The sequence below is a fragment of the Haliotis asinina genome, chromosome 9 (genome assembly GCF_037392515.1).
Source record: "Haliotis asinina isolate JCU_RB_2024 chromosome 9, JCU_Hal_asi_v2, whole genome shotgun sequence".
NCBI lineage: Eukaryota > Metazoa > Mollusca > Gastropoda > Lepetellida > Haliotidae > Haliotis > Haliotis asinina.
The window spans coordinates 110,385-127,246 of record NC_090288.1 but is presented as its reverse complement, the minus strand read 5'-3'; positions in this window follow the sequence as shown (position 1 = coordinate 127,246).

Here is a 16,862-nt window from a genome sequence, read left to right as displayed (position 1 = left end):
TGACACTCATGTCTATTACATGGCATCTGCTATTACACAACATTCAAACACCAAACACACTCACCCTCATCCATACTGGGCTACTGCATTTGACATTATAACTTATACGTAATAGCAGGGATAAACTACACGGTTTATTCTCAGTTGGTGATAGCAAAGTTTGACCAACACTGCACATGAGAACCCCACATTCCTAATTTGGTCACGACATGCCAGCAAGATAGTATATTAGTCAATACATACAGAGTTACGTCCCTTTGTCCATTTGTGTGAATGGGTATTGACTAGCGACCAGTTATCGCCACGTAGCAGTTATCGCCAACACCTGTACAACGCTTGTGCAGAGAGTTTGACATGTTCTTCCATTTGACACACTGACACATCACAAATGCGACAGGCAATGGGCGTTAAAATAACTGCAAGTATTTTAAAATGTAGACGTTACAAATATGAATCACCTCGGAAGACTAGACCCAAACACGTCGGATGTCACGTAACCATTAGTGTGTTAACATGAAATCTTATACATGATGAGTATTGATTTTAATAGATGAAAGCACTGAAGTAGAACCATAAACCATTATGAGACAGAGTGGTTAATTATTTCAATATTCTCATGTGAAAGATTCATAAAACCTTCTCTGACGCTGGCTGCACCCTCTTTTCAGTCAAATCAAACTCAAAGTTAAAATGTTGGCGTTAGCCTTGTTTGTGTACGGATCGCACAGGATGTCGGTGATAATGTATATCTAGGCTGTGGTTGAGAGGCAATGATTTGCGGCCGTCAAGTCCCTCCTTCATAGTGAGGAGTAGAAATGCTACACAGTAATACATTAACCAAATGTTAATGTCACTCCATATGGTTTACACATTTTCGGGAATTACATTTAGTGTACGTACAAACAAAATCACCAGAAATGATACCATTGAACTATCCCAAAGTAATTATTGTGTGTGCCTTCTATGGGTACCAATGAACGCGTTGAACGTCTGTACATGGGACGATTTAGCCGGTGGATGAAGACCATAGGCACTTGAGGTTATACTCTGTGACATGCCTTAGTGGATGTCATTCAGTCTTCTTTCAGCCTCGTCACAAAGGTGTTCTGCTGGACTCAAATCAAGGCTGAGTGCAGGCTATTGCATGGTTTGGATACCATGTTGTCTTATGAAGTCCAATGTTAGCACGAGCTCTTTCTCTGTAAGATAGGGTTTCTGTAACGTCCACAATGAGGCACGACGTGGAGTCTTATGACTTGGTCAACTGAGCGTGTTATTTCCTCATCCTGGACCGAGATTCCGGAACGCCACGATGGCAACTATCAGGCTCTGACCGATTACAGCCCACACCAGGATGCTTGGGCCACTCCACGAGTCTCTTCAAACAATAGACTGAGTAGAAAACAGTTCCCAACGCCTTCACCATACTCTCACTCTACCATCGACTCTCGATACACAATATCGGTTATCGATAGAAAAAGAACACAGTTTTTCATTGTTGATAACGCCGTTTACGGTGCTGAGTTACCCTTTATAGTCGTTCACGGCAGTGATGAGCAGTGACAACAGGACTACGACATGGTATGTGACAGCAGATGTTTCTTCTGCGCAAACGTCAACACTCTGTATCGGCACTGATGGGTCTGTTGTTCCCGCAGTCTGACGTGCTGCTCCCGTTGATATGGGGGTACTCGACCCTACAAGATGGTGGAGCACAATTTGTCGATCTTGACGTTGTGGTGTTAGTGAAGGTGGTCTGCTGCGTGGACGGTCTGGGATACTGTTAGTGACCTGATACCACGCCTGCAGTCCTAACATCAACATTATTGACTGCCCTGTGTGCAGTCCCGCAAACCTGCAATCTTTCCATAACATGGTTCCTCTGGTCTCAAGTAAGTCGTGTCATTGTGTCGAAACGAAAATGATTTCAGGAGGGTTTGGGACTCACGTTCATTGGCAGGGTTGTCACGATTTGCACGTGCATTTTCATTTTCACGAATGTCATGCGGAACCACGCCTGCCTTTTTAAGTGCGTTTGGTCGATAAGCTTTTTCAACGAACTGACGTGTGTAATAACTGTCAATTTGGATAGAAAAACATGTTAACAAAAAGACACAATTGTAACAAAGACATTATTTTGTAAGAACAAAATTTTGCATTTGCTTTTGAAACGCGACGCTTCTTTTCTGGTTCAGTATATGTAATTCAAGACACTTGCTATGGATGTGTAACTTCTTTATTATCTACACACGGCATTTCTGGGCTAATACTTGTCCCTTCGTCAGCGATGAATCTAGTTAGTGCCTATCAAACATCTGATACCAAGAAATATGTCTATCAACTCTATTTGATGTCAAATCCAGGACCTAATGTCATGTCACCTTACCTTGTCTGGTACAATTTGTCCCAGAATTCTAAAATGCATGTATGTAACATATTATTCTAAATACATTTCCTTCCTCTATATACCGAGTCTTATCATCCACGTGAATCATTCTACGAATCAAACCGCGAGAAAAGGGACCAAGGGTAGATAAATACGCCGCACGTCAATGTAAAGTTTCAGTTCTAATAGTTGTACCCGCAGAATGAAGTCCTGTCCGGTCAGTTTAGTGGCTGTTACGGTACTGGGGTTGGTGATTTTTATTCCCTTCCGACGGGACACACCGGAGCCGCTGATACCTCGATCTTGCCTAGAGTCTTGGGGCGCCGAAATTCGCTCACTTCGTTCACAAAACCAACTTGGCAGCTAACTTAACAAGGAAAGGTACGTTGATGCATATTTGTGGACACACTAAGAGTGGTTCCGTTTGGAAGGCATACCCGCAGGTGATGATGGCAGTTTGACTTCTGTCAACTAATGCTGATTGTATAGTACTAACAGTCACACAGTCTCAACGAGTTGTAGAGAAAACACATGTAAAAACGAATGAGGTGCCCCCAAAGAATCGAGCTGTGAGTCTGCTAAGCACACCCACTCTAGACACCGGAATCTCAATTAAGTGTGCACTCTGATTCTCGTAGCTCATCGAAATCTGAAATCTTATCGGCGTTGTGAAAGAGTAGCAGCAGTATACAGCCTCCATTAAATGATTTACATCCTGATTTGTCGCTGTACAGTGCTTGCCCTATATATAGTGGCTGGAATTCCTGCATGCCTGCCTGCCTGCATCGTAATTCGGGTACATGTAGCCTGATCCCTCGACCAATACAACATGATTCACTTCGGGGTAAATTTACCTTCAAATACGAGTCTAGGCTGATACATACAAATAAGTCTGTATGATCAGGATTTCATGTACATACATTTGAACACATTTGTTTCAGGAAGCGAATCTTGGTGACAATTTTCCTGTATATTTATGCCTAATCTCTGTAACACGCATAGGACCCAGTGACCCAAGACGGACCCAGACGTGGAACACGTGACACATCAATATCAAATGCATACAGAGAAAACAACTGATTAGCATGAGTGGTAAATGTTCGTAACTAATATCATGATCGTGTTTGCGAATGGTGACGGTTTCCGTTTAGTGTTTGTGCCAGTGCGAGTTATTCCGGGAAACCGCAAATATATACTATCGAAAATTGGTAACTGTGCACAACATAGCCTTGCATAAGACAAAAGTGCATTGAAATTTATAAAAAAAAACCAACCCCAAATAAACAAGTAACAATGCACTTGGAATGAAAATTGATGTCACGTAGAGCTCATGGCAAGTGCACTTTGTGCACAGAGGACATGCCCAGGTTGTGCACTTGAAGGTAGTTTACCTGGGCCTCGTTCCTCAACACGATCATTGCGCTATGATGATCGTAACCTCCATATTTTACCATAGACCACGACAGTCACAACACTATGATGGCAGCCAGAAGATGATCGAAACCTCCATATTTTACCATCGACCACGACAGTCACAACACTATGATGGCAGCCAGAAGATGATCGTAACCTCCATATTTTACCATAGACTACGACAGTCACAACACTATGATGGCAGCCAGAAGATGATCGTAAGTCCCATATTTTACCATAGACCACGACAGTCACAACACTATGATGGCAGCCAGAAGATGATCGTAAGTCCCATATTTTACCATAGACCACGACAGTCACAACACTATGATGGCAGCCAGAAGATGATCGTAAGTCCCATATTTTACCATAGACCACGACAGTCACAACACTATGATGGCAGCCAGAAGATGATCGTAACCTCCATATTTTACCATAGACCACGACAGTCACAACACTATGATGGCAGCCAGAAGATGATCGTAACCTCCATATTTTACCACAGACCACGACAGTCACAACACTATGATGGCAGCCAGAAGATGATCGTAAGTCCCATATTTTACCATAGACTACGACAGTCACAACACTATGATGGCAGCCAGAAGATGATCGTAAGTCCCATATTTTACCATAGACCACGACAGTCACAACACTATGATGGCAGCCAGAAGATGATCGTAACCTCCATATTTTACCATCGACCACGACAGTCACAACACTATGATGGCAGCCAGAAGATGATCGTAAGTCCCATATTTTACCATAGACTACGACAGTCACAACACTATGATGGCAGCCAGAAGATGATCGTAACCTCCATATTTTACCATAGACCACGACAGTCACAACACTATGATGGCAGCCAGAAGATGATCGTAAGTCCCATATTTTACCATAGACCACGACTGTCACAACACTATGATGGCAGCCAGAAGATGATCGTAACCTCCATATTTTACCATAGACTACGACAGTCACAACACTATGATGGCAGCCAGAAGATGATCGTAAGTCCCATATTTTACCATAGACCACGACAGTCACAACACTATGATGGCAGCCAGAAGATGATCGTAAGTCCCATATTTTACCATAGACTACGACAGTCACAACACTATGAGGGCAGCCAGAAGATGATCGTAAGTCCCATATTTTACCATAGACCACGACAGTCACAACACTATGATGGCAGCCAGAAGATGATCGTAACCTCCATATTTTACCATAGACTACGACAGTCACAACACTATGATGGCAGCCAGAAGATGATCGTAACCTCCATATGTTACCATAGACCACGACAGTCACAACACTATCATGGCAGCCAGAAGATGATCGTAAGTCCCATATTTTACCATAGACTACGACAGTCACAACACTATGAGGGCAGCCAGAAGATGATCGTAAGTCCCATATTTTACCATAGACTACGACAGTCACAACACTATGATGGCAGCCAGAAGATGATCGTAAGTCCCATATTTTACCATAGACTACGACAGTCACAGCACTATGATGGCAGCCAGAAGATGATCGTAAGTCCCATATTTTACCATAGACCACGACAGTCACAACACTATGATGGCAGCCAGAAGATGATCGTAAGTCCCATATTTTACCATCGACCACGACAGTCACAACACTATGATGGCAGCCAGAAGATGATCGTAAGTCCCATATTTTACCATCGACCACGACAGTCACAACACTATGATGGCAGCCAGAAGATGATCGTAAGTCCCATATTTTACCATCGACCACGACTGTCACAACACTATGATGGCAGCCAGAAGATGATCGTAAGTCCCATATTTTACCATAGACCACGACAGTCACAACACTATGATGGCAGCCAGAAGATGATCGTAACCTCCATATGTTACCATAGACCACGACAGTCACAACACTATGATGGCAGCCAGAAGATGATCGTAAGTCCCATATTTTACCATAGACTACGACAGTCACAACACTATGAGGGCAGCCAGAAGATGATCGTAAGTCCCATATTTTACCATAGACTACGACAGTCACAACACTATGATGGCAGCCAGAAGATGATCGTAAGTCCCATATTTTACCATAGACCACGACAGTCACAGCACTATGATGGCAGCCAGAAGATGATCGTAAGTCCCATATTTTACCATAGACCACGACAGTCACAACACTATGATGGCAGCCAGAAGATGATCGTAAGTCCCATATTTTACCATAGACTACGACAGTCACAACACTATGATGGCAGCCAGAAGATGATCGTAAGTCCCATATTTTACCATCGACTACGACAGTCACAACACTATGATGGCAGCCAGAAGATGATCATAAGTCCCATATTTTACCATAGACCACGACAGTCACAACACTATGATGGCAGCCAGAAGATGATCGTAAGTCCCATATTTTACCATAGACTACGACAGTCACAACACTATGATGGCAGCCAGAAGATGATCGTAACCTCCATATTTTACCATAGACTACGACAGTCACAACACTATGATGGCAGCCAGAAGGTGATCGTAAGTCCCATATTTTACCATAGACTACGACAGTCACAACACTATGATGGCAGCCAGAAGATGATCGTAAGTCCCATATTTTACCATAGACCACGACAGTCACAACACTATGATGGCAGCCAGAAGATGATCGTAAGTCCCATATTTTACCATCGACCACGACAGTCACAACACTATGATGGCAGCCAGAAGATGATCATAAGTCCCATATTTTTCCATAGACCACGTCAGTCACAACACTATGAGGGCAGCCAGAAGATGATCGTAAGTCCCATATTTTACCATAGACTACGACAGTCACAACACTATGATGGCAGCCAGAAGATGATCGTAACCTCCATATTTTACCATAGACTACGACAGTCACAACACTATGATGCCAGCCAGAAGATGATCGTAACCTCCATATTTTACCATAGACTACGACAGTCACAACACTATGATGGCAGCCAGGAGATGATCGTAAGTCCCATATTTTACCATAGACCACGACAGTCACAACACTATGATGGCAGCCAGAAGATGATCGTAACCTCCATATTTTACCATAGACTACGACAGTCACAACACTATGATGGCAGCCAGAAGATGATCGTAAGTCCCATATTTTACCATCGACCACGACAGTCACAACACTATGATGGCAGCCAGAAGATGATCGTAAGTCCCATATTTTACCATAGACCACGACAGTCACAACACTATGATGGCAGCCAGAAGATGATCGTAACCTCCATATTTTACCATAGACCACGACAGTCACAACACTATGATGGCAGCCAGAAGATGATCGTAAGTCCCATATTTTACCATAGACTACGACAGTCACAACACTATGATGGCAGCCAGAAGATGATCGTAAGTCCCATATTTTACCATAGACCACGACAGTCACATCACTATGATGGCAGCCAGAAGATGATCGTAAGTCCCATATTTTACCATAGACCACGACAGTCACAACACTATGATGGCAGCCAGAAGATGATCGTAACCTCCATATTTTACCATAGACTACGACAGTCACAACACTATGATGGCAGCCAGAAGATGATCGTAAGTCCCATATTTTACCATAGACCACGACAGTCACAACACTATGATGGCAGCCAGAAGATGATCGTAAGTAACATATTTTACCATCGACCACGACAGTCACAACACTATGATGGCAGCCAGAAGATGATCGTAAGTCCCATATTTTACCATCGACTACGACAGTCACAACACTATGATGGCAGCCAGAAGATGATCATAAGTCCCATATTTTACCATAGACCACGACAGTCACAACACTATGATGGCAGCCAGAAGATGATCGTAACCTCCATATGTTACCATAGACCACGACAGTCACAACACAATGATGGCAGCCAGAAGATGATCGTAAGTCCCATATTTTACCATAGACTACGACAGTCACAACACTATGATGGCAGCCAGAAGATGATCGTAACCTCCATATTTTACCATAGACTACGACAGTCACAACACTATGATGGCAGCCAGAAGATGATCGTAAGTCCCATATTTTACCATAGACTACGACAGTCACAACACTATGATGGCAGCCAGAAGATGATCGTAAGTCCCATATTTTACCATAGACCACGACAGTCACAACACTATGATGGCAGCCAGAAGATGATCGTAAGTCCCATATTTTACCATAGACCACGACAGTCACAACACTATGATGGCAGCCAGAAGATGATCGTAAGTCCCATATTTTACCATAGACCACGACAGTCACAACACTATGATGGCAGCCAGAAGATGATCGTAACCTCCATATTTTACCATAGACTACGACAGTCACAACACTATGATGGCAGCCAGAAGATGATCGTAAGTCCCATATTTTACCATCGACCACGACAGTCACAACACTATGATGGCAGCCAGAAGATGATCGTAAGTCCCATATTTTACCATAGACCACGACAGTCACAACACTATGATGGCAGCCAGAAGATGATCGTAAGTCCCATATTTTACCATCGACCACGACAGTCACAACACTATGATGGCAGCCAGAAGATGATCATAAGTCCCATATTTTACCATAGACCACGACAGTCACAACACTATGATGGCAGCCAGAAGATGATCGTAACCTCCATATGTTACCATAGACCACGACAGTCACAACACTATGATGGCAGCCAGAAGATGATCGTAAGTCCCATATTTTACCATAGACTACGACAGTCACAACACTATGATGGCAGCCAGAAGATGATCATAAGTCCCATATTTTACCATAGACTACGACAGTCACAACACTATGATGGCAGCCAGAAGATGATCGTAAGTCCCATATTTTACCATAGACTACGACAGTCACAACACTATGATGGCAGCCTGAAGATGATCGTAAGTGCCATATTTTACCATAGACCACGACAGTCACAGCACTATGATGGCAGCCAGAAGATGATCGTAAGTCCTATATTTTACCACAGACCACGACAGTCACAACACTATGATGGCAGCCAGAAGATGATCGTAAGTCCCATATTTTACCATAGACTACGACAGTCACAACACTATGATGGCAGCCAGAAGATGATCGTAAGTCCCATATTTTACCATCGACGACGACAGTCACAACACTATGATGGCAGCCAGAAGGTGATCATAAGTCCCATATTTTACCATAGACCACGACAGTCACAACACTATGATGGCAGCCAGAAGATGATCGTAAGTCCCATATTTTACCATAGACTACGACAGTCACAACACTATGATGGCAGCCAGAAGATGATCGTAAGTCCCATACTTTACCATCGACCACGACAGTCACAACACTATGATGGCAGCCAGAAGATGATCATAAGTCCCATATTTTTCCATAGACCACGTCAGTCACAACACTATGAGGGCAGCCAGAAGATGATCGTAAGTCCCATATTTTACCATAGACTACGACAGTCACAACACTATGATGGCAGCCAGAAGATGATCGTAACCTCCATATTTTACCATAGACTACGACAGTCACAACACTATGATGGCAGCCAGAAGATGATCGTAACCTCCATATTTTACCATAGACTACGACAGTCACAACACTATGATGGCAGTCAGGAGATGATCGTAACCTCCATATTTTACCATAGACTACGACAGTCACAACACTATGATGGCAGCCAGAAGATGATCGTAAGTCCCATATTTTACCATCGACCACGACAGTCACAACACTATGATGGCAGCCAGAAGATGATCGTAAGTCCCATATTTTACCATAGACTACGACAGTCACAACACTATGATGGCAGCCAGAAGATGATCGTAACCTCCATATTTTACCATAGACTACGACAGTCACAACACTATGATGGCAGCCAGAAGGTGATCGTAAGTCCCATATTTTACCATAGACTACGACAGTCACAACACTATGATGGCAGCCAGAAGATGATCGTAAGTCCCATATTTTACCATAGACCACGACAGTCACAACACTATGATGGCAGCCAGAAGATGATCGTAAGTCCCATATTTTACCATCGACCACGACAGTCACAACACTATGATGGCAGCCAGAAGATGACCATAAGTCCCATATTTTTCCATAGACCACGTCAGTCACAACACTATGAGGGCAGCCAGAAGATGATCGTAAGTCCCATATTTTACCATAGACTACGACAGTCACAACACTATGATGGCAGCCAGAAGATGATCGTAACCTCCATATTTTACCATAGACTACGACAGTCACAACACTATGATGCCAGCCAGAAGATGATCGTAACCTCCATATTTTACCATAGACTACGACAGTCACAACACTATGATGGCAGCCAGGAGATGATCGTAAGTCCCATATTTTACCATAGACCACGACAGTCACAACACTATGATGGCAGCCAGAAGATGATCGTAACCTCCATATTTTACCATAGACTACGACAGTCACAACACTATGATGGCAGCCAGAAGATGATCGTAAGTCCCATATTTTACCATCGACCACGACAGTCACAACACTATGATGGCAGCCAGAAGATGATCGTAAGTCCCATATTTTACCATAGACCACGACAGTCACAACACTATGATGGCAGCCAGAAGATGATCGTAACCTCCATATTTTACCATAGACCACGACAGTCACAACACTATGATGGCAGCCAGAAGATGATCGTAAGTCCCATATTTTACCATCGACTACGACAGTCACAACACTATGATGGCAGCCAGAAGATGATCGTAAGTCCCATATTTTACCATAGACCACGACAGTCACATCACTATGATGGCAGCCAGAAGATGATCGTAAGTCCCATATTTTACCATAGACCACGACAGTCACAACACTATGATGGCAGCCAGAAGATGATCGTAAGTCCCATATTTTACCATAGACTACGACAGTCACAACACTATGATGGCAGCCAGAAGATGATCGTAAGTCCCATATTTTACCATAGACCACGACAGTCACAACACTATGATGGCAGCCAGAAGATGATCGTAAGTCCCATATTTTACCATCGACCACGACAGTCACAACACTATGATGGCAGCCAGAAGATGATCGTAAGTCCCATATTTTACCATCGACTACGACAGTCACAACACTATGATGGCAGCCAGAAGATGATCATAAGTCCCATATTTTACCATAGACCACGACAGTCACAACACTATGATGGCAGCCAGAAGATGATCGCAACCTCCATATGTTACCATAGACCACGACAGTCACAACACAATGATGGCAGCCAGAAGATGATCGTAAGTCCCATATTTTACCATAGACTACGACAGTCACAACACTATGATGGCAGCCAGAAGATGATCGTAACCTCCATATTTTACCATAGACTACGACAGTCACAACACTATGATGGCAGCCAGAAGATGATCGTAAGTCCCATATTTTACCATAGACTACGACAGTCACAACACTATGATGGCAGCCAGAAGATGATCGTAAGTCCCATATTTTACCATAGACCACGACAGTCACAACACTATGATGGCAGCCAGAAGATGATCGTAAGTCCCATATTTTACCATAGACCACGACAGTCACAACACTATGATGTCAGCCAGAAGATGATCGTAAGTCCCATATTTTACCATAGACCACGACAGTCACAACACTATGATGGCAGCCAGAAGATGATCGTAACCTCCATATTTTACCATAGACTACGACAGTCACAACACTATGATGGCAGCCAGAAGATGATCGTAAGTCCCATATTTTACCATAGACCACGACAGTCACAACACTATGATGGCAGCCAGAAGATGATCGTAAGTCCCATATTTTACCATAGACCACGACAGTCACAACACTATGATGGCAGCCAGAAGATGATCGTAAGTCCCATATTTTACCATCGACCACGACAGTCACAACACTATGATGGCAGCCAGAAGATGATCATAAGTCCCATATTTTACCATAGACCACGACAGTCACAACACTATGATGGCAGCCAGAAGATGATCGTAACCTCCATATGTTACCATAGATCACGACAGTCACAACACTATGATGGCAGCCAGAAGATGATCGTAAGTTCCATATTTTACCATAGACTACGACAGTCACAACACTATGATGGCAGCCAGAAGATGATCATAAGTCCCATATTTTACCATAGACTACGACAGTCACAACACTATGATGGCAGCCAGAAGATGATCGTAAGTCCCATATTTTACCATAGACTACGACAGTCACAACACTATGATGGCAACCTGAAGATGATCGTAAGTGCCATATTTTACCATAGACCACGACAGTCACAGCACTATGATGGCAGCCAGAAGATGATCATAAGTCCCATATTTTACCATAGACCACGACAGTCACAACACTATGATGGCAGCCAGAAGATGATCGTAAGTCCCATATTTTACCATAGACTACGACAGTCACAACACTATGATGGCAGCCAGAAGATGATCGTAAGTCCCATATTTTACCATCGACTACGACAGTCACAACACTATGATGGCAGCCAGAAGGTGATCGTAAGTCCCATATTTTACCATAGACCACGACAGTCACAACACTATGATGGCAGCCAGAAGATGATCGTAAGTCCCATATTTTACCATAGACTACGACAGTCACAACACTATGATGGCAGCCAGAAGATGATCGTAAGTCCCATATTTTACCATAGAGCACGACAGTCACAACACTATGATGGCAGCCAGAAGATGATCATAAGTCCCATATTTTTCCATAGACCACGTCAGTCACAACACTATGAGGGCAGCCAGAAGATGATCGTAAGTCCCATATTTTACCATAGACTACGACAGTCACAACACTATGATGGCAGCCAGAAGATGATCGTAACCTCCATATTTTACCATAGACTACGACAGTCACAACACTATGATGCCAGCCAGAAGATGATCGTAACCTCCATATTTTACCATAGACTACGACAGTCACAACACTATGATGGCAGTCAGGAGATGATCGTAACCTCCATATTTTACCATAGACTACGACAGTCACAACACTATGATGGCAGCCAGAAGATGATCGTAAGTCCCATATTTTACCATCGACCACGACAGTCACAACACTATGATGGCAGCCAGAAGATGATCGTAAGTCCCATATTTTACCATAGACCACGACAGTCACAACACTATGATGGCAGCCAGGAGATGATCGTAACCTCCATATTTTACCATAGACCACGACAGTCACAACACTATGATGGCAGCCAGAAGATGATCGTAAGTCCCATATTTTACCATAGACTACGACAGTCACAACACTATGATGGCAGCCAGAAGATGATCGTAAGTCCCATATTTTACCATAGACCACGACAGTCACATCACTATGATGGCAGCCAGAAGATGATCGTAAGTCCCATATTTTACCATAGACCACGACAGTCACAACACTATGATGGCAGCCAGAAGATGATCGTAACCTCCATATTTTACCATAGAGTACGACAGTCACAACACTATGATGGCAGCCAGAAGATGATCGTAAGTCCCATATTTTACCATCGACCACGACAGTCACAACACTATGATGGCAGCCAGAAGATGATCGTAAGTGCCATATTTTACCATCGACCACGACAGTCACAACACTATGATGGCAGCCAGAAGATGATCGTAAGTCCCATATTTTACCATCGACTACGACAGTCACAACACTATGATGGCAGCCAGAAGATGATCATAAGTCCCATATTTTACCATAGACCACGACAGTCACAACACTATGATGGCAGCCAGAAGATGATCGCAACCTCCATATGTTACCATAGACCACGACAGTCACAACACAATGATGGCAGCCAGAAGATGATCGTAAGTCCCATATTTTACCATAGACTACGACAGTCACAACACTATGATGGCAGCCAGAAGATGATCGTAACCTCCATATTTTACCATAGACTACGACAGTCACAACACTATGATGGCAGCCAGAAGATGATCGTAAGTCCCATATTTTACCATAGACTACGACAGTCACAACACTATGATGGCAGCCAGAAGATGATCGTAAGTCCCATATTTTACCATAGACCACGACAGTCACAACACTATGATGGCAGCCAGAAGATGATCGTAAGTCCCATATTTTACCATAGACCACGACAGTCACAACACTATGATGGCAGCCAGAAGATGATCGTAAGTCCCATATTTTACCATCGACTACGACAGTCACAACACTATGATGGCAGCCAGAAGATGATCGTAAGTCCCATATTTTACCATAGACCACGACAGTCACAACACTATGATGGCAGCCAGAAGATGATCGTAAGTCCCATATTTTACCATAGACCACGACAGTCACAACACTATGATGGCAGCCAGAAGATGATCGTAAGTCCCATATTTTACCATAGACCACGACAGTCACAACACTATGATGGCAGCCAGAAGATGATCGTAAGTCCCATATTTTACCATCGACCACGACAGTCACAACACTATGATGGCAGCCAGAAGATGATCATAAGTCCCATATTTTACCATAGACCACGACAGTCACAACACTATGATGGCAGCCAGAAGATGATCGTAACCTCCATATGTTACCATAGACCACGACAGTCACAACACTATGATGGCAGCCAGAAGATGATCGTAAGTCCCATATTTTACCATAGACTACGACAGTCACAACACTATGATGGCAGCCAGAAGATGATCATAAGTCCCATATTTTACCATAGACTACGACAGTCACAACACTATGATGGCAGCCAGAAGATGATCGTAAGTCCCATATTTTACCATAGACCACGACAGTCACAACACTATGATGGCAGCCAGAAGATGATCGTAACCTCCATATTTTACCATAGACTACGACAGTCACAACACTATGATGGCAGCCAGAAGATGATCGTAAGTCCCATATTTTACCATAGACCACGACAGTCACAACACTATGATGGCAGCCAGAAGATGATCGTAAGTCCCATATTTTACCATCGACCACGACAGTCACAACACTATGATGGCAGCCAGAAGATGATCGTAAGTCCCATATTTTACCATAGACCACGACAGTCACAACACTATGATGGCAGCCAGAAGATGATCGTAAGTCCCATATTTTACCATAGACCACGACAGTCACAACACTATGATGGCAGCCAGAAGATGATCGTAAGTCCCATATTTTACCATAGACCACGACAGTCACAACACTATGATGGCAGCCAGAAGATGATCATAAGTCCCATATTTTACCATAGACCACGACAGTCACAACACTATGATGGCAGCCAGAAGATGATCATCAGTCCCATATTTTACCATAGACCACGACAGTCACAACACTATGATGGCAGCCAGAAGATGATCGTAAGTCCCATATTTTACCATAGACTACGACAGTCACAACACTATGATGGCAGCCAGAAGGTGATCGTAAGTCCGATATTTTACCATAGACTACGACAGTCACAACACTATGATGGCAGCCAGAAGATGATCGTAAGTCCCATATTTTACCATAGACTACGACAGTCACAACACTATGATGGCAGCCAGAAGATGATCGTAAGTCCCATATTTTACCATAGACCACGACAGTCACAACACTATGATGGCAGCCAGAAGATGATCGTAAGTCCCATATTTTACCATAGACCACGACAGTCACAGCACTATGATGGCAGCCAGAAGATGATCGTAAGTCCCATATTTTACCATAGACCACGACAGTCACAACACTATGATGGCAGCCAGAAGATGATCATCAGTCCCATATTTTACCATAGACCACGACAGTCACAACACTATGATGGCAGCCAGAAGATGATCGTAAGTCCCATATTTTACCATAGACTACGACAGTCACAACACTATGATGGCAGCCAGAAGATGATCGTAAGTCCCATATTTTACCATAGACCACGACAGTCACAACACTATGATGGCAGCCAGAAGATGATCGTAACCTCCCTATTTTACCATAGACCACGACAGTCACAACACTATGATGGCAGCCAGAAGATGATCGTAAGTCCCATATTTTACCATAGACTACGACAGTCACAACACTATGATGGCAGCCAGAAGATGATCGTAAGTCCCATATTTTACCATAGACCACGACAGTCACAACACTATGATGGCATCCAGGAGATGATCGTAAGTCCCATATTTTACCATAGACCACGACAGTCACAACACTATGATGGCAGCCAGAAGATGATCGTAACCTCCATATTTTACCATAGACTACGACAGTCACAACACTATGATGGCAGCCAGAAGATGATCGTAAGTCCCATATTTTACCATAGACCACGACAGTCACAACACTATGATGGCAGCCAGAAGATGATCGTAAGTCCCATATTTTACCATCGACCACGACAGTCACAACACTATGATGGCAGCCAGAAGATGATCGTAAGTCCCATATTTTACCATCGACTACGACAGTCACAACACTATGATGGCAGCCAGAAGATGATCACAAGTCCCATATTTTACCATAGACCACGACAGTCACAACACTATGATGGCAGCCAGAAGATGATCGTAAGTCCCATATTTTACCATAGACTACGACAGTCACAACACTATGATGGCAGCCAGAAGATGATCGTAAGTCCCATATTTTACCATAGACCACGACAGTCACAACACTATGATGGCAGCCAGAAGATGATCATAAGTCCCATATTTTACCATAGACCACGACAGTCACAACACTATGATGGCAGCCAGAAGATGATCATCAGTCCCATATTTTACCATAGACCACGACAGTCACAACACTATGATGGCAGCCAGAAGATGATCGTAAGTCCCATATTTTACCATAGACTACGACAGTCACAACACTATGATGGCAGCCAGAAGATGATCGTAAGTCCCATATTTTACCATAGACTACGACAGTCACAACACTATGATGGCAGCCAGAAGATGATCGTAAGTCCCATATTTTACCATAGACTACGACAGTCACAACACTATGATGGCAGCCAGAAGATGATCGTAAGTCCCATATTTTACCATAGACCACGACAGTCACAACA